This window comes from Dermacentor andersoni, chromosome 5 (genome assembly GCF_023375885.2).
Source record: "Dermacentor andersoni chromosome 5, qqDerAnde1_hic_scaffold, whole genome shotgun sequence".
NCBI classification, from domain to species: Eukaryota; Metazoa; Arthropoda; class Arachnida; order Ixodida; family Ixodidae; genus Dermacentor; species Dermacentor andersoni.
Genome location: NC_092818.1, coordinates 43,800,846 through 43,827,668, shown reverse-complemented (window position 1 = coordinate 43,827,668; position 26,823 = coordinate 43,800,846).

The following is a 26,823-nucleotide window of genomic DNA, read 5'->3' as shown; positions in this document are numbered from 1 at the left end:
TAAGATTTTCTTTCATTTGCATCCTATAAAGACAAAAACTGATCTTAACGGAATGCAAATATTATCAATGGCCAATTTTCAGAGCCAGACTACTCAGACCCACTCGGTTATTCAGACTTACTGGCAGCAGTGCTACAGGTAAAACGGCAGGTAAAACTTTGACTGACGTTACATGAGTATTATGCGGATAAGTATCACAAACACTTGTTTTTCTATGATGCTGATTATGTTTACTGCGAATATAGAGCAGCGTGCCTTTTCATAGTGCCTCTACAGAATGAAGCCATGTAAGATTCCCAGAAATGTTGCATAATTCAGTTTTCTAAAGTTGGCTTCGCCACAGTGCAGTATTGTAATGCGGTGAAGCATACACAATGTAAGGCGGCGAAGCATATTATAAAAGTGGAAAGGGACCACTGTCACGGGGCATATAATGTGTTCCTTAATTATACATGTGTGCACCCGCCATCTCCTGTCAGTGAAAGCACCAATACACCTATTAAGTGTACTAGCAGGCCATCAGAGCTACTTCGGAGATGGCTTGCAAGGATGTAGCTAATATTCTAGAAATAATAAACACTTAAAAACCATTAACACTATAAATTTTGGCTTGATAAACAAAATATTACTTTCTTACAGCTAGGGCCGCACTTTTCACCCCAGAACATGGGCCTTACATCTCCACAGAAACAGCTTTGAATGGCTGCCAGTACAGTTATTACATGTGTCGGTATTTGTACTATGACAGGGGACAGTAGGTGCGTACATGTGTAATTAACGAACACATATGTCCTGTGACAACGGCTGTATTACGCAAAAACGGACTTTAGGAAACCGAATTATGTAACATTTTTATACCCTTGCCCAAGCCAACCAAATCAGAATTTCTTACTATATTTCAGTGTTTTCTGTCTACAATGGTAGTACTTTCTGCATTTAAAGTTGCAGAGTCCGTAATACAAATAGTTTGTTTGTGTGCAAATTGTCTATAAGGGTATTGTCGCAGTACAACGCGGACAGTAGACAGGGAGACGTTCTTCAAGAACCGCAGGACAACTTGTTGAAAAATAAGCAGGCCAGAGACACGTATTCTTCGTCCTCGCCGAATCTCACTGACCCACCAGATAAAGGTCGTTAATGTCCCTATCTTTGTTGTCGTCTGCGTAGAATACACGCATCAGTATCTGAAGCGCCAAGTAGAACACAAAAGCAATATGACATATAACACAGAAAAACTGAAATTTGTCCTAGACCGCACAAGCTAGCACGAATTTGAGTTCTTGTGTAAATGTATTTTGACCATAGGTTGAAAAACCCCGTTCGCTTAATGTTGAAAATAAAACCTATAAATAAAAGTAGACAAATTTTTAAGGAATGAAAATGCGCAGGGTAGGCTCATCGGACAGTATAAGTTTTGTCTTTTAGTGAGGGTTTCTCACAAGAGTTTAAATGTGGTTTGTAATGATAGCTAATTTTGAATGCTGATAATCCTCACAATGCTGTCACATTGCAGTCATTTAATGTGGATCTAGCTTCTACGCCTTCTCCTCCAAGTTTGGCGTCAGCATCTAACCAAGCAGACGTAGCAGGATACAGCTGTACAATGGACAGGGAAAACATGAATATTTACAGGACAAAGGACTCTTGCCAGATAGACTTAGCGGAAGGGCTCTGCACTTGCATGATGGGTGTATTTAATAGTTCATGCAATTCAGAGATGCTCAAACAGTAATTATGTTTATTACCTCGTAGCGGTGCGACTGTCACTTCTAACGCAGGCGAAAAAGATGAGCTCACATGCAGGTAGCGCGAGAATAGAACACGCTAGCGCACTTGACCAAAGCGGCCGCGGTGTCAGCCGGCCCTAAGATCCCGTGGCACCATGGCTGGCTGGCTTAAATAAACAGTGGCTACGGCGGCTACCTCTTCGCTCCGCCTCTCACAAACTGATGACATGGATAACTGAACCCAGCGTTCCCACAACTTGGTGACCAGGATGACCGAGCCCAGCCATGCCAGCATAAGCGCACCAACTTTACCAAGGCGAGTAGTGACGTGGCCTCACACGGTTCGGCAGACGTCCTGCGATTGTAGGGTGCCCGGGAATTCTACATTGACATGCCGGACATCTGGTTCATCCAGCTAAACAGCCATTTCTTTCTCAACAAGGGTCCAGGCTTTGGCTGCGTTGCAGGTTCTGGCTCTCAGCCCCGGCTCCGACTTCTACAAGGACTTGAGGGCAGCTGTCCTTGCTCACTACGTCACCTCGAGCGCTCACTCTCCTCCAGCCAGTGCTCCATCACAACAGCTTTCGCCATCTATCGCGAACTTCTGCGTCTTGTCGTCCCATATTCATTTATTTTATTTATTTATTTACAATACCCCTAAAGGCCCTCGAAGAAGGGTATTACATAGGGGAGGGAGGGGGGGGGCTACAAGAAAAAACACAAGTGTACATTCAGGTGCAGCATACATAAAAAGAAAAACATTTACAAGAAATTTTTACCGCTCAACAAGGCGGTGTAGTTATCATATTGAACCAAAAAACAACGTACATGAAAACGTGAGGAGCAAGCAACAACTCACAAAGCATAAAAAATATCAAGAAAACACACTTAATAAGAAAACACATTTTTAACAGCACGTCACAGCAGTGCAAATTATTTCCATAAATTTGGCTATGTCAGTTTCCATGGCTATGTATGAAGGTAAATCGTTCCAATCGATGATAGTGCGTAGTATGAAGGATTGAGCGAAAGCTGATGACCGGCACAAAATGCGTTTCACTTTGTTAGGGTGATCGAGGCGAGGAAAGATAATCGGCGGTGACTGAAAAAAAATATCACGAAGTGAGGAGTGGTGAAAAATTTTATGAAAAAGTGATAAGCGAGAGTGTTTGCGACGAAGGCTCAAGGACTGCAAATCGGCACGTTTCTTTAAAGATGTAACGCTGGTGAAATCGAGCAGCACGATTCTGCACTGCTTCAACGTTAGAAGCTAGATATACCTGATGGTGATCCCAAATTGCGGCAGCATATTCAATTTTTGGGCGACAGATTGTGATATATGCCTGTTTTCGTACGAGTCGTGGCGCATGCTTGAGGGTTCCTTTAAGTATTCCAAGAGTGCGGTTAGCAGCTTCCAGGGTTAAATTGATATGATGATGCCACGTTAGGTTACACTGGAAATGAAGGCCAAGATATTTGTAGGAAGTGGAAGACTCAGTCGTGCTGGTATTAATGAAGTAAGTGTTTTCAATTCGAGACTTTCGGTCATTAAATGTCATTAACTTGGTTTTAGAAATACTAAGCGACATTAGCCATTTGGAGCACCATAAGGTAATTGCATCAAGGTCAGATGCAAGCATTAACGATCGATATCAGAGGGAATTGTGCGGTAAATTACGACATCATCGGCAAAGAGACGAACCCGGGACGTTACTCAAGGAGGAAGATTGTTAATATAGATTAAGAAAAGTAAAGGACCTAGCAAGCTGCCCTGGGGGACACCGGAAGTAACGTGGGCAAAAGAAGAATTGTAATTGTTAGCGGAAATAAACTGGAGCCTGGAGGAAAGGAAAGCTTTAACCCATGTGAGAACGTTAGGGTGAATGTTTAGGCATGCAAGTTTGAGGAGTAGTCTGCGGTGCGGAACGCGATCAAAGCTTTAGAGGAATCAAGGAAAACTGTATCTACTTGTAAGCCAGTGTCAATGGATGAGTGTAGGTCATGAACAAACCCTGCAAGTTGTGCTTCACAATAGTAACCCTTGCGGAAACCGTGCTGATACTGGTATATTATGTTGTGGCTTTCTAAGTATTTGGCAATTTGGGAGTGAATGACCTGTTCCATGACTTTGCATATGGTACTTGTTAGCGAAATAGGTCTGTAGTTGAATTGTGAAGAACGGTCGCCTGACTTGAAAAAGGGTGCTACCTTGGCTATTCGCCAATCATCGGGGATAGTGCCTGTCGCGAGGGACTGTGAAAAAAGGGCCGTCAGAATACTACAGATGCCGTGGCGTGTATTTTTCAGTATAGTGTTATTGATACCATTATGATCACATGCAGAAGAAATTTTCAGTTTACTTAACATGGAAAATATGCCCGCTTCGCTTACATCAATTTCTGGCATGTCGATGTCAGATATACAATCCTTCATACGTGCGGCAGTAATATCCTCGCAGGTGAAGACAGCCGTGAATGTCTCATTTAGGAGTTCTACGCATTGTGATTCTGGAAGTGAAGTGTTGTTGCTATCATGAAGAGTGATATCTGGATGTTGTTTCGGATTCACGATGCGCCAGAATCTTCCGATGGTTATTTTTAAGCATAGATGTTAGGGTATGGCAAAAGAAATGACGGCGTGTTGTTTTAAGTAATGTTTGGTATTCATTATCGCACGCTTTGTAACGCAGCCAAGAAACCTAAGTAACGTTTTTATCGGCCCGTCTGTAGAGTCGCTTTTTTTATTATTTAAACGCCGAAGCTGCTGCGTGAGCAAGGGAGCAGTACGATAGTTTTTTTATTGTAATGTTAGGTATAAATTTTTCTATTAGTTCTTTGAGGAAGTTTTTAAGCAGAAGCAAATTTTCTTCTACCGAGAATGATAGGTGCATGTCAATAAAGTGCTCTGACAAACTAAATAATTTGGAATTCATACTAGCAAAGTTGGCTCTGTCGTAGCATCTGATTTTTTTTGTTGTTGTTGTTGCTGGCTTGCCGTGTGTTAAACGAGCGTGTGAGGTTGCCGGTGATAATGGCATGGTCAGAAAGGCCATCTAAGTGGGTGATATCAGAGCGAAGGTCAGGATTGTTTGTAAGGATCAGGTCGAGAATATTTGCCGAGGTTGCCGAGTGCCGCGTAGGTTGATCTATTACTTGTGTTAGCGAGTGGTCTAGGCAAGTGTTAAGAAATTCGTTCGCTTCGGTATCTTTGAATACAACTATGAGTGTTGACCAGTCTGTTGAAGGAAAGTTGAAGTCGCCGAAAATAATACCGAGTTGGGAAATCCGATTACCACATCATTCAAAACTCTGCGAAATTCGCTCGCAATCGTGCACGTCATAACAGGAGGGCGATAAAATACACCGATAACAAAAGACGTCGGGCCAGACTTGATGGAAACTAACACGCCTTCAAGAAAGGAATTAACAGCAACGGGAACGGCCACTACATCATTTTTATGGCAATCAGAACACCGCTTCTCTTTCGATGAAGCCTGTTGTCAGTACGAAACAAATTAAATTCTGTACCACTCACAAGATACAGTTGTCAGGAACAGCATCATTCAACCAGGTTTCGGTAAGGCCCACTATGGAAGCTGAACAGGAATCTATCAATGAAGATGGTGGGACAGTTTTGGGGAGAACACTTCGTATATTTGTGTGCAAAAAGCCAACATCACTTGAGGCCAATTGCGCGTTGTGTAAAGAAGGTACTGATGTTGTGGCGGGAAAGTATGTATTCGCACGTCAGTCGGTCTGGTCATTTATAGCAGTTACATTTCCTGTGCCCCATTCGTTCGTGTTAAGACGAACTGCGCTGTTGTTGTCCGAGTCCAACACGTACATATCTTTATGGATAAAGAGCTTAGTGAAAACGAGGTTAGTGCGATCACCTTCTTTCTTAATACTTTTAGCGAACTGTAAGAGCTTTCGGCGTTTTTCACGAACAGGGGCTGAGTAATCTCGGGAGATACTAAATGTTGTGTTCTTTAACTTTGTGCCCATGTTTAAAACAGATTCAGCCTCTTTCTCATTAAAAAACTTTGCTATAATTGGTCGTTTCTTATCAGCCGGAAATGCGCCTAGTCTGTGCGCTCTCGCAATGGTGTTCACAGTTAGTTCGAGCTTATCGAAACAAAATTCACGCACAAGTCTTTCAGATTGCTGCCACGTTTCCGCCTCTTCAGTATCAATTCCAAAGAACAGAACATTGGCACGGCGGGAGTGGTTCTCTAAATCAACAATTTTGTCCTGCATGGCCAAAAATGTTTTTTCGTTAAGACTGGGGAACCTGCGCACAAGCTCCCACCCCAGCCTGTGACTCAAGCGCAAGAACTAGCTTTTTAAAGATTTCTACTTCGTTCCAGTAACATGAAAGCCATCCTCGGACTCGACCTCACTCAAGCCTTTGATAACATTCCCCATGCAGCTATCCTTGACCAGGTCTCCCACCTCCACCTGGGAGAGCGAGCCTACAATTACATTCGTGACTTTCTCTCCAGTCGCACGGCCACCCTGTCGGCCGGAGATTTACGATCAGACCAGCTTCCCCTTGGCAGCAAAGGCACCCCGCAAGGTTCAGTTATCTCTCCCATGCTCCTTAATTTAGTCATGCTTGGCCTTGCCCAGCAACTACAACGAGTCGACAATATCAACCATACCATCTACGCCGACGACATCACCATCGGGTCGTACCGAGGCAGTGATTGTTGAAGCCTATCTCCAAGGGACTGGACTGCGCTGTTCGCCGGCTAAATCGGAGCTTCTGCTCTACAAGCCCATTCAGCGGGGTCGCCCTCCCAAACACCAATCTGATCACCGACTCTGTGACGCCATCACCCTACGCCTTCAAGATGGCAGTCCTATCCCACACGTCCCTAGTATCCGGATCCTAGGTCTCACCATCTCTACCAACGGCTCCAACGCCTTGGCTCTCCACAAGATTTGTGCCCAATCTCAAAACACCCTACGACTTCTTAAACGTACCTCTAACCGACGAGGGGGACTCGAAGAAGAAAGCCTTCTCCGCCTCGTCCGATCCTTTGTCATATGTCACATTACCTACGTTGCTGCGTACCTCAACTGGTACCGGGCTGAGCAAAACAAGATCGACACCCTCATACGAGGGGTCTACAAGCAAGCACTTGGTCTCCCACATTGCACCAGCACTGAACTCTTCAACCAGCTGGTAGTTCACAACAACCTTTCCGAACTCATTGAAGCCCAACAACGCTCTCAGCTTGAACGGCTCACCCTTACTGAAACGGGACGCTTTATTCTATCCATGCTTGGCTTCACCTACCATCAGCAATAGGGCCCCAAACAACCTATCCCGACCGACATCTGTAGCTGGATCTACATAGACCCTATTCCTAGAAACATGCACCCTGAATATAAGAAGGCCCGGCGCCAAGCTTGGGCTGGAGCTATCATAAAAGCCCTTGCTCACGTACCTGGCGTCACATTTGTTGATGCAGCCCAATATTCCCATGGCACACGATTTGTGGCCGTTGCCACACGCGATGGAGTCCTACATCACGCCTCCAGCGTCACTACCCCCACTGCCGAGAAGGCTGAAGAAGTGGCCATCGCCCTGGCCACTCTAGATCCCACCTGTCACACCATCGTGTGTGAATCTCGCTCAGCTGTCACTAACTTCAGCAAAGGCCGTATTCTCCCCAAGCTCTACGCATCTTCTGCCAGGCACCACACTCTAAAGACAGCATAATCTCCTTAACACGGATCCCGGCCCATGCGGGCCCTGTCCACCCACGCCTCCCCAATCTCAACGAGGTCACCCACTCTATTGCGCGAGGCCTAGTCAACCGCGCCGGAGTCACTGGAGATGAGTTGGACACCAGGGACAACCTGACAACTTATAGCGATCTCGTTAAGGCCTTTTACCTCAGTCGCCAAACCTTCCCCCCGCCTCACCCCAAGTTCAGCCGGGCGCAGGCTACCACCCTGCGTCTGCTACAAACAAACACGTACCCTTCACCCGCCCGCCTCCACCTTATATTTCCAGACGACTACACTACCCCCAACTGCCGGTGCTGTGGCATTCACCCGGCTACGCTTCCGCATATGCTGTGGGAGTGCCCAGCAATGTACACACAGACTCACACCACGACTCTCTCGTCGAGGTTGCATGAGGCTCTGCGGAGCTCCACCCTCGACGACCAAACCTGGGCGACCCAGCACGCCCGTGAGGCGGCGGCGAGGCAAGCCCTCGACGTCCCTTCATGGGAGGCTTAGGCCCGGCCATCATAAAGTGCTGGTTGTAAAATAAAAGTTTATTCCTCCTCCTCATTTTGCACAGTAATCTGCATGGTCAAAACTTTGTTGACAGAATCCAAAATGTGTGTGTGGCTTGATTCAATGCGGGCAACTGCGTCAAACACCGAGTTCAATTTCTCTTCTTGCGCTTCAGTGATTGGCCCCGGGTTTTCCTCAATATCCCCGCTAAGCAATAACATGCTCCAGATATACAGCACTGCTTCACGAACACGTTTCAAATAACCAGGGGGCCACAACATTGCTACCAAGCATACATCATCACTCCGGAAGTTGCACGACGTGCAATAACTAACCTGAATGTACATAATCGATGAGTGCGCTGACACGGCAGCAGTGCCGCAGCCTAATGCGCCGAGCAAGTGAGCGGGCTTTTGAACGGGTGTGCCAAGTGACTCGGTGCCGGGTTGCCAGACAATGTACGAAGGAAAGGCTATTCCTGGCGGCGAAGCACACGTAGCGTCCAAAGAAAGGCCGGGCAGTGCCTGGATCCAGCCCGTGCAGTGTCTGTCGGCCAGGGGAGGCCCCAGATGAACCGCTGAAGCTGAGTGGGAAGGCGGATGACTCAGGATAGCCAGCAGTAGCACCTGATTGTACATAATCGACGAGTGAACCAACACGGCAGCAGTGCCGCAGCCCCCACATCACCTGCGTCCACCCGTGCCGGTCGCCAGCACGCGCCGACTCCAGCATCAAACCTCTACTCGGTCCGTGAGCCTCCTCCCCAGCTCAAAGGCAGCTGCTCTACGACTCTTTCCAAGGAATTCACTGGGCCAAATGCAAGCGCTTTCGGCTACTCTACAGCTCGCCACTATCCTTCCTTGGACGTTCCCACAAGCTGCCCGCTTTCCACTCGGGGCACCTCACTCATCACCAATTCAGAGGCTCCGCCCCCGGCTCCACAAGGCGCAAATTTCACTCTCGCTGAAATGGCGACGCCACAAGCACACCTTCGGGATGCATTCAGTGACCACTGCAACCCTGATGCTATTGGCATTTGATATTCCACTGCAAGCAGCAGCAAACAAGCCTTCCGATGTTGTGCTCACACTTTCCGCGGATGCATTGCCTACCGAAATTTTGCAGGAGCAACTCTGCCATCTGGTTTCTACAGCTAGAGAATCACTTCTACTTCAACAATATGAGTGACCAATACTTACGCTATCTCCATGCAAGTCCCGAGCTCCCAGACGGTCTGCTTTTGGAGCTCCGATTTCTACAGGCCTGGGCATCTACTAGCACCTGTGGCAGGTTGCGATTTTGCACTCCAGTATCATTGTGGCTGCGCCTCGCTCACAACCTACGCTGCTAGTGCTGCCTAGTATATCTCTCTCAGATTGTGTGAACCTGACACTACCAATAACGTCACCGTCTGCACACTTTACCTGGGCTTTGCCATTGGACTTTATTTTAATTGCACTTCAGACTAGGAGGTGGGACCTGTAGCAGTGGGACTATCGCCTCCAAAGCAGGCAAAGAATATGGGCTCACGCACAGGCAGAGCAAGAATAGAACATGCTAGCGCGCGCGACCTCAACGGCCGCTCCCGAGATCCCGTGACACCATGGCTGGCTGGCTGGCTTGAATAAGCCGTGGCTACGGCAGCTACCTCTTCATGCTGCCTCCCATAAATTGGTTCCCCGGACGACCGAACCCAGCCTTCCCACAACTTATCTGTACATACACACAGTGCTCACAATGTTTCCGTCGCAAGTCAGAAAACGTTGCCTTAGCCTGCAAGTCATTATTGCATTCATGTAATTAACCATGAGGATTTGTTCATATGAATTTAAGCAGGAGGGTTAAACATTTACACAAGTTGGAAATCAAAATGGAACAACTCCCATGCATTATGGGAACCAATGTTATGGTAACATTTTGCTGGTAACCCAGCATTGTTATGATTAACGCGAAGTGTTGCTAGGCGGACCGACATGTTTGTGCAAAATGAACAATTATGTGTGTAACGACAGCAAAAAAAGTCAGTGACCATGATCGTGTGACACTGACGGCATTTCTACTCCGGCTATTTAAGTCAGCTTACGACATGCAGACTGTTGCGTTCTACATGTGTACTGGACGAGCATATGAAAGAGAAGCATGGATTGTGAAGTTATCAGCGATTATGTGTTTAACAATCGTACTTACATATGGCTATGTCATTGTGATGTGTGGTGCGCGACGTGGTGCGGTGCTCGGGACGGTCGAGAGCAGACGACGCTGAGTGCACGCGCGCCGAGGTGGAAGAAGGAAAACAACGACGACGAAGAGCGTCCGGCACGAGAACGCGCGGCGCAGGAAAGACAACAAAAAGAAAAAAGCAACCAATCAAGAAAGACCGCGGAGCGTCGGGCAGCCAATCCAAAAATGCCAAATCGGCCAGATCAGGAGAAAAAGCGTGGTGCGCTGGCAGAGCGGGGGAGGACACGCAAGAGGACACGCAGGGAGACGCCGGGGAGACGCCAGGAGAGTCCCAGGAAGCGACGGCAGGAGGAGGTCAACCACCGGAGCGGGCGTTGAAGACGGGCCGTCGGGTTCCGGACCCGAGCCCACCAGGACTTCACCCGACCGGGGCCTCCTGCCAACCTGTTCCTGTGCGTCGCCCGTCTACCTGAGCGTACCGTCAGCTCCTCAAGGCCGGTGAGCTTTTGCGCCAGTGGGCAGGACGAGAACAGTCAGGCTTCGGGCCCGAGTTCCACGCCAGCTGCCCGGCCAGAACGCCGCCCCCGTCTGCCGTGCCGCCTGCTGCCCGAGGCCGGCGTTCGAGCTTCCGCGCCGTGGGCGAGAGGGGAGCAGTCGGGCTACGGGCCCGAGCTCTCTGCCCGGCCAGAACGCCGCCGCCATCCACTCCTGCCACCCAGCCGCCAGCGTTACCTCGCCTCGCCAGAGCTGGCGCGCTCCCGGCGCCCGGTCGGTCAGCTTACACCGCGACCTTTGGTGAGACCGGCGCCACTCCTTCTGCCAGCTTCTCACCGCGTTGCCGCGTCGAGACTGCGACGCGTCCGCGCCCTCGTGGCAAGCCCGGACTCGCGCCCTCGTTAAAGCCCTAAGTGTGTTCCTTACCGCAATGTCTTCTTGAATGTTTATTTTATGCATGCCTTCAATTTCTTTCTATTCGCTTTATGCTTTTTTAGTTTGATTAAAAGTATTTGTGTGTGTGTGTTCAAACCAACGGCTTTGTCCTCAATTGGTTTCTCGGAGGCTCCGCCTAAGAGAACCGTTAAAACATTGAGAACACTAACCTTGGCCCCCATAAGTGGCTCATCACAAATTGGCGTCCGTGCGACAGGACAAAGCCGTTCGTTTGGATCTTTTTCTAGCGACTAGGAACCATGGCTAACACACGAGACTTGTTAGCGCTAGCCGAACGCATGGGGCTAGGAGGTGCGGAGTTAAGGGCATGGTTGAACGAGCAGGAAGCGCGGGCAGCGGAGCGCGAGGCCAAGAAGGAGGAGCTTGCGCTTGAGGAGAAAAATTTACAATTACGACTTAAAGTCGCAGAGGCGGAAGGCGCATATGTAGGCAAGAAACAGCCAGAAATTAGTCTGTCTGACTTAGCCACCGTAGCCCTACGATTGGGTTTGCAGGGGGAAGACTTGCACAGGTGGGTGCAAGACAGGTGGCTGTTAATATGCGCGAAAGCTCGGAGGGAGTGCGAAAGCCGAGTGGCAGAACAGGCGGCTGAGAGGGCACGCCTGGAGCAGGAGCTTCGCAGGGTGCGCGTTCGCATCAAGGCACTCGCGGATGCTTGCTCCGAGGGGACAAGATCCGCGGTTGAGGATGCAGCACAGCAGTGCAGCGGCGACCCAAGTGTTCCCTCCGACATGGCCTCAGGCCTCGGTGAGGAAAAAGTGTCTCAAGGAGAGACGACTTGTGACCGAGCCATTGTAGGCAAAGATACCGTTAGGTCACAAGACAAGAAGTAGATTGCTTCCGTATCTAAACCAGTGCTGCGTGGGTCTGGCGTAGGCGATGACTGGTTTGTGCAAGGTACAAAGCTACCATGCATAAGCATGGTTGAGAATAAAGTTAGAGCAGAGCAACCCCTACAGGCTAAAGATAGCACGTTGGAGGGTTCGCATCATGATCAGGAAGAACCTGAAAATATCAGGGCTCCTGTGGAACCGTGTTTGGTTTCCCCAAAAAGTATTCACGGGTCGTTACTGCGTCCCTCGACACAAACTGCTTGTGACTCTATGCGCACTTGGGAGGGCTCAGGCTTCCGTACCCAATCAACACGTGGCTTTGGGGATTCAGTACATCCTTTGCCTTCTCATGCACTCGTGTGTGGTTCGACCGCTGGCACTGATGCTGCAACCACACATTACATTGTTGATTACCTTAGAGCGCCGACAGTGTCTTGGTCGGCAGCATCCAGAGGCATTATTGCTTGGAGCAATGTTATCGCGGACTGGCCAGGGTTCTCTGACCGAGAAGATAGATGTCTGGTCCGCCTCATGTGGGAGAGGGTCACCTGAAGGAGCCGATGCTTCGCTTATGGCTCTTCACGGACTTGTGACCTCGGACTTCGTGACTTCAACTTGATTGTTTATAGAGTGTGTCGTGATAGCCTGCGATGCTACAGTTTCTTTCTTTTCAGTGGTTGTGGTTTCTTTGAATTGTGTTTTCCTTTAACCTTTTTATCTGTGTGCTCAGTGAACTGTGCCACTCTGTGAGCTATGCATGAAACCTCACAGTGCAATCTCGAGGACAGACCATGACTGTAGTGTTGTGAACTGTGTCGCGCACTGAGCGGCAGTTTTTCCTCAGAAAAACTTGTTAAAAAAGGGGCTTATGTGATGTGTGGTGCGCGACGTGGTGCGGTGCTCGGGACGGTCGAGAGCAGACGACGCTGAGTGCACGCGCGCCGAGGTGGAAGAAGGAAAACAACGACGACGAAGAGCGTCCGGCACGAGAACGCGTGGCGCAGGAAAGACAACAAAAAGAAATAAGCAACCAATCAAGAAAGACCACGAAGCGTCGGGCAGCCAATCCGAAAATGCCAAATCGGCCAGATCAGGAGAAAAAGCGTGGTGCGCTGGCAGAGCGGGGGAGGACACGCAAGAGGACACGCAGGGAGACGCCGGGGAGACGCCAGGAGAGTCCCAGGAAGCGACGGCAGGAGGAGGTCAACCACCGGAGCGGGCGTTGAAGACGGGCCGTCGGGTTCCGGACCCGAGCCCACCAGGACTTCACCCGACCGGGGCCTCCTGCCAACCTGTTCCTGTGCGTCGCCCGTCTACCTGAGCGTGCCGTCAGCTCCTCAAGGCCGGTGAGCTTTTGCGCCAGTGGGCAGGACGAGAACAGTCGGGCTTCGGGCCCGAGTTCTACGCCAGCTGCCCGGCCAGAACGCCGCCCCCGTCTGCCGTGCCGCCTGCTGCCCGATGCCGGCGTTCGAGCTTCCGCGCCGTGGGCGAGAGGGGAGCAGTCGGGCTACGGGCCCGAGCTCTTTGCCCGGCCAGAACGCCGCCGCCATCCACTCCTGCCACCCAGCCGCCAGCGTTACCTCGCCTCGCCAGAGCTGGCGCGCTCCCGGCGCCCGGTCGGTCAGCTTACACCGCGACCTTTGGTGAGACCGGCGCCACTCCTTCTGCCAGCTTCTCACCGCGTTGCCGCGTCGAGACTGCGACGCGTCCCCACCCTCGTGGCAAGCCCGGACTCGCGCCCTCGTTAAAGCCCTAAGTGTGTTCCTTACCGCAATGTCTTCTTGAATGTTTATTTTATGCATGCCTTCTATTTCTTTCTATTCGCTTTATGCTTGTTTTAGTTTGAACACACACACACAAATACTTTTAATCAAACCCTCAATTGGGTTCTCGGAGGCTCCGCCTCAGAGAACCGTTAAAACATTGAGAACACGAACCTTGGCCCCCATAAGTGGCTCATCACAGTCATGCGATGTATGTTAAAACGACGAGGGCTTCATAGATTTCTCAGCTGAAAGCAGTTCTTTCAAAACCCATATGGGTTTTTTCGAAAGAAAGCTTCATAGCCGAAAAAATTATTTTCTCCTGGTCCGAGGATGGAACCCAGGACATTGTTCTAAAGTCAGTTTGATGAGAATTTTCCTTTTCGTGAACCCTTCTTGATTTTGCGGTCTTCCACAGAGCTGATTTGCCAATAATTGGGGTTAGGAGCAGGCAAATGGGGTCACATGCAATTAAAATGAATTATATTTACTAATACATACTAGATCGTTCTAATAAGTATAGGCCTCAATGAACTCATGCACTGCCCAAGATTATAACGCGCGAAAAGCACAGTTCACATTAGCAGGCCTTGCAAAGCGTGCCAAGATGCACACCACAAGATATATTTGAATTGTTTAAGTGCTCCCTAATATGGTCATTTAAAGGAACACTAAAGGCAAATACTAAGGAAATGTGGCCCATTAAAGTAGCATTCCATAAACCTCACAGTGCTTGTTTCATGCTAAGAAAATACTTTGTTTACGAGAAAATTGCATTTGAATGGTCCTAGAGATGAATTTAAATCACCTGCTCCTGAGCAGGGAGTGGCAACGTTGCATATTTCATGACCGCCCTTTACTTCCATCGGTGAGTAAAAGAGTGCCCCACAGACGGTGCTACAGTTTTCTACGCAAAATGCGTAAAACGGCCATGGAGCAACCGAGCCAAGACGGAACGTTGGATTTGCCACTGTAGCTGCTCTTGGTCAAGTGGCATGGACTGTTCAGAAATCCCACAACGCAACATAGGATTCTCTGCAACTTGCAGTCTGTGTGAGTTTCGCGAGCCATAAAAGCCAGCTCAGCACTACGTGATAACGAAACTGCTGAAACACGAAAGCGTGGGCAATGCTTTCAAGGGTAACCTGAATGGGTTCTTTTTTCTAAAAAACAAAATAGAACTAGACAAGTAGCATTTTCTTTAATCTTACAATGCAATGCAGCGATATTTTTATTACTAGTTGATGAGTCCCAGTGACAGAACTTCAACGAGGAGTGCCTTCGTCATCGGGCTAGTACTTGAATGTCTCGGGGGAGTGTCTAATTGTGTCCTGCATTTACCTCAACTTCTCAATTACTAAATATCTGTTCGCAATAATATTGACGCCTTAGACGTTCTTGAGCACTAATATATTGCTTTAGCTTGACTTAATATTTGCCATTAGTGTCCCTTTAGACATTAGTCCCTCTGACCTGCATAAGACTTGCCGCAGCTGAGAGGTATCACGCTGATAACCCCCACAGCACAACACACAAAGTGCTTGGCATGGTTCTTCATACATCCTTGTCTCTCAGTACTCGTAGTACAGACACAATTGGGCTAACCGCTTGGGTGCAGGAGAAACCACTGAGGCGCCATATCTATCAGCCAAGTTTTTCAATTTGTGGCTAATTCTGAGCACATATGGCACAAATTCATGTCTAGTGATGTCTGTTCTTTTTATGTCCGATGGTGTGTCCTAGTGAGCAACGCTTCCCCTTTCAAAGAACAGATTTAGTAACAGCTTGTACAACAAATTGAGTGAAGCTGGATTTTAAAGACCTGTTCATTTGATTAAATCGCATCAATAGGCCACTTGCCCCAATTGGGCAAATGTCCGATAAACCATCGTATCCTATCTTAGGGCATCAAGGGGCAGCCAAAGTCAGAGCCCTCGAACAGTAGCCTGGTGATGTATTACATGATGTCTGGAGTTAAGACGTCTGCTACTGTGGCTGTGAGTGGTAGTGGCTTACGCCCAGAGGATGGGAGAATGGGTGTCAAAGTAGCTTAATTGGTAAAGCACCACATTCCTAATGAAGGAGGTGTGGATTCAGCTCCTACCTACAGCAAGCTATCTTTTCGTCCACTTTCGTCTCCCTTTCCATACTATCTATAAATTCCAAAAATGCACAATTAATTTACCCTAAGCTTTCTCCGAGTCCATTGTCTATTTTCATTATCTGGTCAAAAAATGATGGCTAAGCTCGATACAGGATACTTCAGCTCAGAAGATAAGAATGTCCAAGGAGGCCTGGGGAAGTGACCTTCTCGGCAATTGTGGATACTGTTCAGAATCAGTTTTAAAAATATATAATATTTTGAGCTAAATGCATAGCAGACACTCAATTTGTGATAAAGGTGCTTAGAGTAAATACTCACTTGTGCACTAAACAAGAAAGTTTAGCTAAACGTACCCCAATTGCTGACAAGAAATGCATAAATAAGGTAACTTCTCAATCTAGTATATGCTCCTGACAGTGCAGCTTGCCAGCGAGCACCGCAACATTTGTCACAGCAGAAGCGCAACGAGGAGACAGATGGGGAATAGGCACCCTGCAAAACAGTGCAGTTTGTAGCGTTGAAACTAATTGGGGCCCAGCATGATATTGCCATGTTCAATAAATGCATGAATCTTTTTAAAATGCGGGAGCTGACGCATAGCATTCCCATTCTGTGTTGTGGTACTTGTTGAGTCGTCAGTCCTCACATCACCGGCAACTGCGCTTTCCGTGCTCGTATGTTAACATTTCTAATGGCATTGCGGGACATTTGTGTCATTATTCTGCCTGTCCGTGTAGAGGCTTGGTTATGTTGTCCTCTTTGCCACATTAGGGCGCGAAAATTGTTTAATAAATCAAGATTAACATAAAATACATGTTTGCTTTAGATTGTTGCTCCAGGTGACCTAGTGCCTCACTTGATTCCCCATCCCCCTATGCTTCATAGGCTTTATCGGCTCTCTCGTGTCAAGCTTGCGGCCAGACCAGGCTCCAGTTCCTTCAGCGTCCAGTGAAGGTATGCGCCTGGGAGGTACTATTTACATGGAGCAGCAATATCTGCCTAACCGGACCCTTTAATCTGATTTGCAACTAGAAACAGGTTTTACGTTTACAATAGCGTGAGGCTTGTCACCGACTTGCGATAGCACTGCAATGCATACTAATAATGCGGCAGACGTCGACCGTGATGCAGCCCTATTATGAAAATCCGGACTTATATCTACCTTAATGCGCCCCTAAATGAATTTTCCATTTCGCTTTCTTCAAATTGTGGCCGCAGTAGCAGATCCAGCGAAATGCATAGATATTTCGGTGGCGTGAATATAATGGTCACACTTCATCGTTACCTCCGTGCATCAGCTGGAGAAGCGACTAATCACTTTCAGCACGCTAAGTAAGCAAAAATTGAGGGCTCACTAGAGCGTCGAAGCAGTGCAACGAAAGAGCGAGCTACTCGAATATCGAGCCGAGTCATGCTCGCAGACTCTTATGAGTTACTATCTCAAAGCATAAATTTATATATGGTGTGGCAAAGTAAAAAACAAAATTGTCTGTTTCCATCGCTATGAATGTTGGCACTCCAGCAAAAAAAGGCCCGTTCTTTCACGCTGAAAATGTGCGCAGCGGTGTACAGCATTTGTCCTACGTGAAAACGAATAATTTTGCTATTGACTTCAAGTAACAAAGCAAAATTCGCGACATTTCTGTTGCTCTAAGCAAAAGCATGCATGCAGTGTCGATATTAGCACAACAATAGGAGACCGGTCCCACCGGGCCAGTGTTGACTCAACTTGCCGTGCGAAGCACTGATAGTTCTTGCTCTGACACGCCACCTGGGCAGTGCCAGAAGCTTATACACTATAGTGAAGAGGGGCATCTGTTTTTTGTAGGTTACTCTTAATGAATTGGCACAAGGCTATTTTTGTACAATGTTAAAACAAAGAAAAATGACGACATTTGTTCCCCTCAACCTAAGGAATTTAATATCCAGATTTCTGCAGGTAAGGTGGCAGCGTCCATGTTTTGGGACTAAAAAAGGATTACCTTGGACTATCTGTAAGCGAATGCTACAGCAACAGCAGTCAATTACTTATCACTGATGGCAAAATGAGGCAGATCAGATTGACAGGATTTTAAAAGCAGGTTTATCCCTTAGGTCATGCGTGCCATGGCCGAATCCATTCCCCGAAAGTTGAACAGGAGCTCGACAAGCACTTGCTAATCAGAAGTAAAAAAAATAGATGGCCCTAGACCTGAGGTGTTAAACTTGTACACTTCATGTACAAATATGTGCACAAATTTACCCATAACTTGAAGAACATGCCTGCTAGATACAATGTCCTATTTGTTCCTTTACACACCTGCCAAATTAGCCCATTTGTGTTCTCGTACCACGAGACAATGATGTATGAAAAATCATGCCAACCATTTTGTGCATTGTGCAGTGGGTTGGTCTATGAGATACCTCTCAGCTGTGGCAAGTTCTATGTAGACTAAACGGCTCAATGTATAAATGACTATTTGTTGGAGCATTCAAACAATTTAAATAAACCGGATGGTGCAGCGCACATTGCAAGGCCCGCTCATGTGAGCCGTGCTTTCGCACATTATGATACTTGGCAGGAGTAGCAATAGAACACCACATGAGCTCACTAAAGTATGTTTTATCAGAAAGATCGTGCACATGTTCATAGCACTTCAATTGCCTTAATTCCCAAGAGGTGCACTTGCTAAATGCCGATTTGTAGCATTACTAGACAAACTAGCACTGTCACAACATTCGCCTCTTGCGTGTGCGCAAAATTTGTACCCTATGTTCCATCCTTTGAATCATTAAATCAGTCCATAGTTCACACTTTCATGTGTCCTTCCTCTGCAAATATCTTTTTGTGCACAAAAACAATGTGTCGCAGACTTCACCAACTTGCCCAAGATGAAGTCCTGGTCAGTCTCAAAAATCTCCTTCAGATATTTTCTTGTGGTTATGAGAATTTCTGTCGCTGCACGGCACTCTGTTCGAACAGTCCCCCGTGGTTGACAACTTAACTGATAAAGATAGGAGCAAAGAAAGGTTATAGAGCCAAAATTGTCACATTATCACCCAGTATACTCCCTAATGCAATGCCTAAAAGGTTTTTTTTTTTGTTAGACAAGAGGATCAAGGTAAAGCTCAAGACCTACGAGCATTCTATTGCACAGACCAAGGGATTACCCAGACAAGCCCTGCGAAGTGCAGCAAAGTGCAGCAAAGTGAAGGAAGATTCATACAATCAATGGAAACTTGGCATTTGCTTGAGAGTGGCATGCATGGACCTGCAAACCCACCCCGGTCATATAGGTGTGCATCTCACAACTATAACATAATGCACGTTCCTGCAATGAACCTACGTCGTGTTTTCAAACAAGTTGCGAGGAACATTTGCGCAAACCTGGTACCTCACATAGCGCCATCGAAAGAAGCAATACTAAATAGCAGCTTAGCAAACTAGCTGGAATAAATTTAAGAAATCTTCTTTGTCTTCAAGACAACCAAGCTTTATGAACATTATGAACAGTATGAACATGCAAGACAAGAAACAGTAGAGGTAAATGAGACATCGAGTTCCATAAAAAATTATCACAGTTCACTTACTCGGGCAATATCTGCAACAGCAATCCCACGAAGGATGAAATAATTTTTTTTCGCGATCGGTGCACAACACTAAGCGCCAACTGAAGCAACAATCGTTTAAAACGAGTTGAAACGTTTTTACCATAAGATAAAAAAGTGCTGCCAAACCGAGAGCCCACATGTGCCCCATTCACAACAGCAAATTCAGTAAACAAGAGCAACAACTCTGAAAAACGTAACAGGAGCTGCACAAGACCACATTACCAACAATAAGCGCGCTGCAAGGCATAAGGGAACGAGCTGCTCCGAGTATTGCCGAGTTGAGAGCTGCCTTGATCTCATGCAAGAGCTCTGCACCGGGATCTGACAGAATCATGTATGAAATGATCCAAAACTTAAAAAATGACACACAAGTTACCCTACTCGCAATTTTCAACACTATTTTGGCTGCCAGATGGCTGCCACACGCATGAAAAGAGGCGATCGTGGTAGCTGTTTTGATACAGAGGAAAGACCCTTCCATGGCGACAAGTTATCACCCGATAGCTCTTACAAGCTGCATGTGTAAGCTTACTGAAAAAAAATGATTAATCGCAGACTCATACATTTCCTTGAACTCAGCAATATACTTGATTCCTATCAGTGTGGCTTCAAAGAAGGCCGGTCGACAACAGATCATCTTGTGCGCATTGAAGGAGATATCCGCGATGCATTCGTACATAAAGGGTTTTTCTTATTGATATTTCTCGATATGGAGAAGGCGTATCATACAACATGGCGTTACGAGACCTTTAGAGACTTGCCAGAAATGGGCATTCATGGCAATATGCTAATCAATATCAATCAATCAATCAATCAATTTTATTTACCAGAAACAAAAGGAACTGGAGGGACACCTGGGCAAAAAGCTGTCGCAGCAGCTTGACGGAGGCCCAGGGTCCCTTACATGGTAGTAGCACTCACATGATATTTGTCCAATCGTACCTTCCGAGTAAAAGTCGTCAATGTACTATCACGTACTTTTATGCATGAAACTAGTGTACCCCAGGGAGGCGTGCTCAGCTGCGCACTCTTTATTGTTAAGATGAATACGCTTCTTGCTTGATTACCACCTGCCATTTGTTATTCCGTCTACGTGGGCGACATTCAGATCGGCTTGAAATCCGGTAACCTCGCAGTATGCGAGAGACAGGTACAGCTGGCCTTGAAGAAGGTGTCCCAGTGGGCAGACAAAAACGGATTCAAAATCAACCCCCACAAAAGTTCTTGTATTCTTTTTACAAGGAACAGAGGTCTGGTTCCAGATCCTTGCGTTCAACTGTGTGGACATCAAATACTTATCAAGGAAGAACATACATTTCTGGGTATTATACTTGACTCTAGGCTTACTTTCATTCATCAAATTAAATATCTTAATAAAAAATGTCTAAGAACGATGAACTTACCTAAAATTATATCCCACACAACATGGGGTAACGACAGGAAGTGTCTGATGAATGTTTATAAGAACCTAATTAGATCACGATTGGACTATGGTGCCATCGTATATAACTCTGCCGCTCCGAGCGCAACATCTAGGTATCCAACATCTAGGTGTCCAACATCTAGGTATCCGCGTAGCCACTGGCACTTTCAGGACAAGCCCTATTGAAAGCTTATATGCAGAATCAAATGAGTGGTCACTGCATCTGCAGAGAACTTACATCAGCCTCACATATTTTCTAAAAATACAATCTAACCAGAAACACCCATGTTTTAATACCATTAGCGATATAACTTGTGCTAGACGTTTCCGTAATCGTCCCTCTGCAGGGCAGCCTTTCTAGCTGCGTGTGAAGGAGCTTAGCGATAATATGCATGTCCCCCTCCTCGAGCTTCGCTTAATGCATCCAACCAAGCTGTTACAACCTTGGGAGTGGCAAGTGGCAGAATGTGATATATCCTGTCTAGAAATTACAAAGCACGCACCAGGGATTGAAATCAGATTGCATTTCCTAGAGCTCTAGCACAAGCACTCCTGCACAGAGTTCTACACAGACGCTTCGTAGACAAGCCTCAAGGAAATTTCCAAGTCTCCAGAGAATCCGCAAGCCTCAAGCTAATCCGCCATCCTCTACCAAATGTGCAAACCTCCAGGGAATATGCAAACCTCTAGCGAATCTGCAAAGCTCTAGCGAATCTGCAAACCTCTAGCAAATTTGCAAACTTCTAGCAAACTTGAAAACTTATAGCAAATCGCAAAACAAAGCTTACGTAATAATAAGTAGATACTACTTCTTCTGGCAGAATTATCAACCAGGATCTCTGCGCATTACACGCGTAGCACTTGTTGGGAAGTGGCTTTTTTGTAGAATATGCTGAGCAGAGCGTTCGACATACGCTTCCAGTTTAGCTAAACTTATTTTGTCGACAAGGCATTGATATTAGTAACCTCTCAAAGTCCGATTTCTGCAACTGGTCAACATTGGTACAATGAGAACAATTTATCAGGACATTAGGTTACGTTCGCCGTTAATGTATTCTTCTCCGTTCTCTTTGTTTCACTATAAGGTTGTATATATATATATATATATATATATATATATATATATATATATATATATATATATATATATATATATATATATGTGTGTGTGTGTGTGTGTGTGTGTGTGTGTGTGTGTGTGTGTGTGTGTGTGTGTGTGTGTGTGTGTGTGTGTGTGTGCGCGTGTGTGTGTGTAGGGGTGGTGAATGTATATACAAGGTGGGCTTGTGCTATTTTTCTCGTTTATTACTTGTATGGTACAAAAAAGTATGTAAGTATGTATGGTACAAAAAAGGTGCTTATGCTAGATTCACATTTTTCGCATTTTCTTTGAAAGACTATTATGCTTGATTAATTATTTTACTTGCTGTATGCCTTATACAGGGGCCCGAATCTCGGACAAGTGGAAGCATTTCCACTTTTTGTTCGAGCCCTTCCTTCATTTTCATGAAAGTAACTTAAATATTGAAGTATGAACCATCGGCTCCATAGATACCCAAGCATGTGACTTTGAAGCGTTTGTGCACAACTCTGTGCAAGAGTGTTTGGACTGTAGTCCTACGAATTGCGAATTGCAGTCTGAAATCTTCAAGCCAGTCTGAAAACTTCAAGCTAGTCTGAAAACTTCAAGCTAGTCTGAAATCTTCAAGCTAGTCTGAAAACTTCAAGCGAGCCTCAGAACTCTCAGCGAGCCTCAAAACTTTCAGCGAGCCTGAAAACTTCCAGCGAACCTGAAAACTTTAAGCGAGCCTGAAAACTTCCTGCGAATCTGCATACTCCCAGCGAATCTAAATACTCCCAGCGAATCTACAAACTTTAAGCAACTCTGCAAGCCTCAAGGCAATCCGCAAGCCTCAAGCGAATCCGCCATCCTCAAGCGAATCCGCCATCCTCTACCAAATCTGCAAAGCTCTAGTGACTCTGCAAACATCTAGCGAATCTGCAAGTATCTAACGAATCTGCAAACTTCCAGAAAATCTGCAAGCTTGTCGCAAACTTGAAAACTTATACGAAATCTCAAAACAAAGCTTACAGAATAATAAGTAGACACTACTTTTTCAGGCAAAATTATAAACCACGACACCTGTGCGTGCCACGCGTAACACTTATATTTGAGAAGTGCCTTTCTGTAGAATATGCTGAGCAGAGCGTTCGACATACGCTTCCAGTTTTGATGAACTTGTTTTGTTGAAAAAGCATTGATATTGGTAACCTCTCAAAGTCGGATTTGTGCAACTGGTCTGCATCGATACAATGAGAACACTTTATCATGACATTATGGAACGTTCACCGTTATTAAGTTCTCTTTGTTTCCGTATCACGTTGTGTTACATATATATATATATATATATATATATATATATATATATATATATATATATATATATATATATATATATATATATATATATATATATATATATATATATTGTTACGGTGAAGGGAACGAAGAAGTTGAATTGGACTAGACGAAGACGAAGTCTGACAGTTGAGTGGGTGAGTGAATAAACTTTTATTTGGTCCAGCAAAGCGCGATAAAACGCGCACCCGGCTAATCCCACGACGGGACTGACAGATCTAGTCTGCCGGCCCGATCGCGGGCGCGCTGGACGGCCAGGATTTGATCCTCAAAGACAGGACTTCGCAGCAGCGCGTCCCACTCTTCCTTGGTGAACTTCGGGCCCAGTGACCCGCACTCCCAGAGCATATGAGGCAACGTAGCTACCTCACCACAGGCCACGCAAGAACAATTTGGATAAATCTCTGGATATATGCTATTAAGGGACGCCGGATTTGGGTACGAGTTCGTTTGCAGAAGTCTTAGTGTGACCGTCTGCGGCCTGCTTAGCTTGGAGTGAGGCGGGGGGAAAACCCTTCTGTCTAAGTAAAAGTATTTCGTGATTTCGTTGTGTGTGAGAGGAGCGTCTCTGTGTCCGGGGAGAGAGTCGCCCGATCCGAGGGCAGCGCGGTCGGTAAAGCCACGCGCAGCCTCGTGGGCAGACTCGTTGAGGTTCAGAGGAACCCCCTCAATCGCCCCGACGTGTGCAGGGAACCAAAGGATCGAGTGCATGGAGGTGTTGCCCTGTTTGGCGCCTTTCAGAATTTTAACTACCTGCCGGGCTACCCGGCCTTTCTGGAATGCCCTGATGGCGGCTTTCGAATCGCTATACACCCTGTCTCTCCGACCGTCTTGCATGGCAAGTGCAATGGCCACTTGCTCGGCCACCTCTGGGTTCGTCGTCCGGACGGAAGCACAGTTGATGACTTTGCCCAGCGTGTCAATGACGGAAACCGCAAAAGCCTTGCCGTCTCGGTATGCAGCTGCGTCCACGAAGCTTTCTGCGATTTTGTCTTTGTTTATTTGCTTTAGTATATTAAATGCTCTTGCCTTGCGACGACCTGCGTTGTGAACGGGATGAACGTTGCGGGGCAAAGGGGCGACCACGATCTTCTCCCCTATTTCTCTGGGGATTTCGGTGTCTTCAGCCAAGTTCTTGGTTGGTGCGAGTCCAATCTCCTCGAGAATACGCCTGCCGGCTGGCGTGGTGGACAGCCGAGATAGCTGGGCCCGTTCCTGAGCCTCGGCCATCTCCTCCATGGTGTTGTGTATGCCGAGCCGAAGGAGGTCCTCTGTATGCGTTCTGACGGGCAGCCCGAGGGCTTTCTTGAAGAATTTTCTAATGAGGGCATTAAGCTTTTCCCGCTCGGCTCTGAGCCAGTTGTGCATGGCCACCGTGTAGGTGAAGTGACACAGCACAAGGGCGTTGATGAGCCGAAGCAGGTTGTCCTCCTTGAGGCCACGATGTCTGTTCGTGACTCTTCGGACGAGGCGAAAAGCATTGTCGGTTTTCGCAATTATCTTGCGTAACGCAGTGCCGTTGCCGCCGCGTGATTCTATGAACATACCCAGGACTCTGATGGTGTCGACCCTGGGTATCGGGTCACCACTCCGAGTGAACAGGTGAATGTCACTTTCCGAGACCGGTTTCCAGCCCTTGGGTCTGCGGCCTTTTTCTTTTTTATAAAGGAGAAGCTCAGATTTGGTCGGGGAACATCTGAGTCCGGTGGGTAGCAGGTACTGCTCCGTGACGTCTACCGCCTCTTGCATGGCGCTTTCCAATTGCCCTTGGCTACCGCCAGTGCACCAGATGGTGATGTCGTCTGCGTAGATGGTGTGTTTGATTCCTTCAACTTGGGCCAGAGAGGCCGATCATGCAGATGTTGAAAAGAGCAGGCGAAATGACCGAGCCTTGCGGCGTGCCCCGTGCGCCCAGGAGCACCTCGTCGGAGACAAAGTCGCCGATCCGCAGCCTCGCTTTCCTCCACGTCAGGAACGAACGGACGTAGTTATATAGTCTGGGGCCCAGCTTGAGGTCTGCCACGGAGGCCAGAATGTATTCGTGGAGAACGTTGTGAAACGCTTTCTCGAGGTCGAGTCCGAGCAGGGCCCTGGTGTCTCTGGTACTGCCATCGATGATTTGATGTTTGATCATCTTCATGGCGTCCTGCGACGAGAGGCCGGCACGAAAGCCAATCATGTTGTGAGTATAGATGTTGTTCTCTTCGAGATATCTGTTTAGTCTGTTGAGGACGACGTGCTCCGCCACTTTACCAACGCAGGAGGTGAGAGAGATCGGTCGGAGGTTGTCCACGTTCGGAGCCTTGCCGGGTTTGGGGATAAAGACGACGTTGGCGCTCTTCCATTGCTCTGGGACGCTGCCGTTTTTCCACGTCTCATTGATCTTCTCGGTGAGGTATGCGATCGAACCGTCGTCAAGGTTCCGCAGCATCTTGTTGGTGATTCTGTCGGCACCTGGCGCACACTTCCCCTTGAGCGCGAAAATGGCTTGCCTAATTTCCCCCACGGTGAAGTCTTCGTCCAATTCCGGACGGGCTGGTCCGAGGTAGTCGGGAAACCGGTCTTCCTCGTCGCGATGCTTTATGGGAAGGTATTTCTCCATGAGCTTGGCAACCAGCTCGTCCCCGGAACAGGATATGGTAGCTTCGTGAAGGGCTCTGGTGCTGCCCTCGTCGAGGAGATGTTTAAGCATGCCCCAGGACTTGCCGTTACGCATCTGCCCGTCGATCGAGTCACAGACCTCGTCCCATTGCTGCTTGCCTAGGGTCCGACAGTGATCTTCGATGGCCTTGATAAGCTCGGAGATCTTTTTCCTCAATCTTCGGTTAAACCTTTGTCCTTTCCATCTCAGAAGCAGCGCCTGCTTGGCCTCGATCAGATGGGCAAGCCTACTGTCCATCTTTTCTACCTCCAGGTCGCTGACGATCTTCTTAGTGGATGACTCGGCGTCACTCTTGATTCGCTCGCACCAACCTTCCAGGTCTTTTGGGACGGGTGCGCTGTCGTTGCCGCGGAGCTTGCGAAAAAGGTCCCAGTCCGTGACAGTGAATTGTCTGGATTTACTTCGGGTGACTTCGAAGCGGGACTCGAGCACATAATGGTCGCTACCAAAATTTATTGCGGTGTTGCTCCACTCGGCTCCCTCGACGTTCTTCACGAACGCCAGATCGGGGATGGTGTCCCGGCTAACCGAGTTACCGATTCGGGTGGGGAACGCCTTGTCCGTGACGAGCGTGAGGTCCATTTCGTTGGCGTTCTGCCACAGACCCCGACCCTTGCTCATGTCGTAGACGTACCCCCACACGCCGTACGGTGCGTTGAAATCTCCGACGACGACCAAGGGATGGGTGCCGGCCAGGTCGACGGACTTCTTGAGTATCGTTTTGAACTGCTGTTGCGAGTCCCTAGGATTGCTGTAGATGTTGAGTATGAACACGCTGTTTCTCCGCTGGTTGCGTTGTCTCGTATTGAGCAGAACCTCCGCCATGACGTATTCGACCTTGCAACTCGCCAGCTTCAGGTGGTGAGACAAGTGTGTAAGCCTCCTGTCAACTAACGTGCACACTTCCCGACCTTC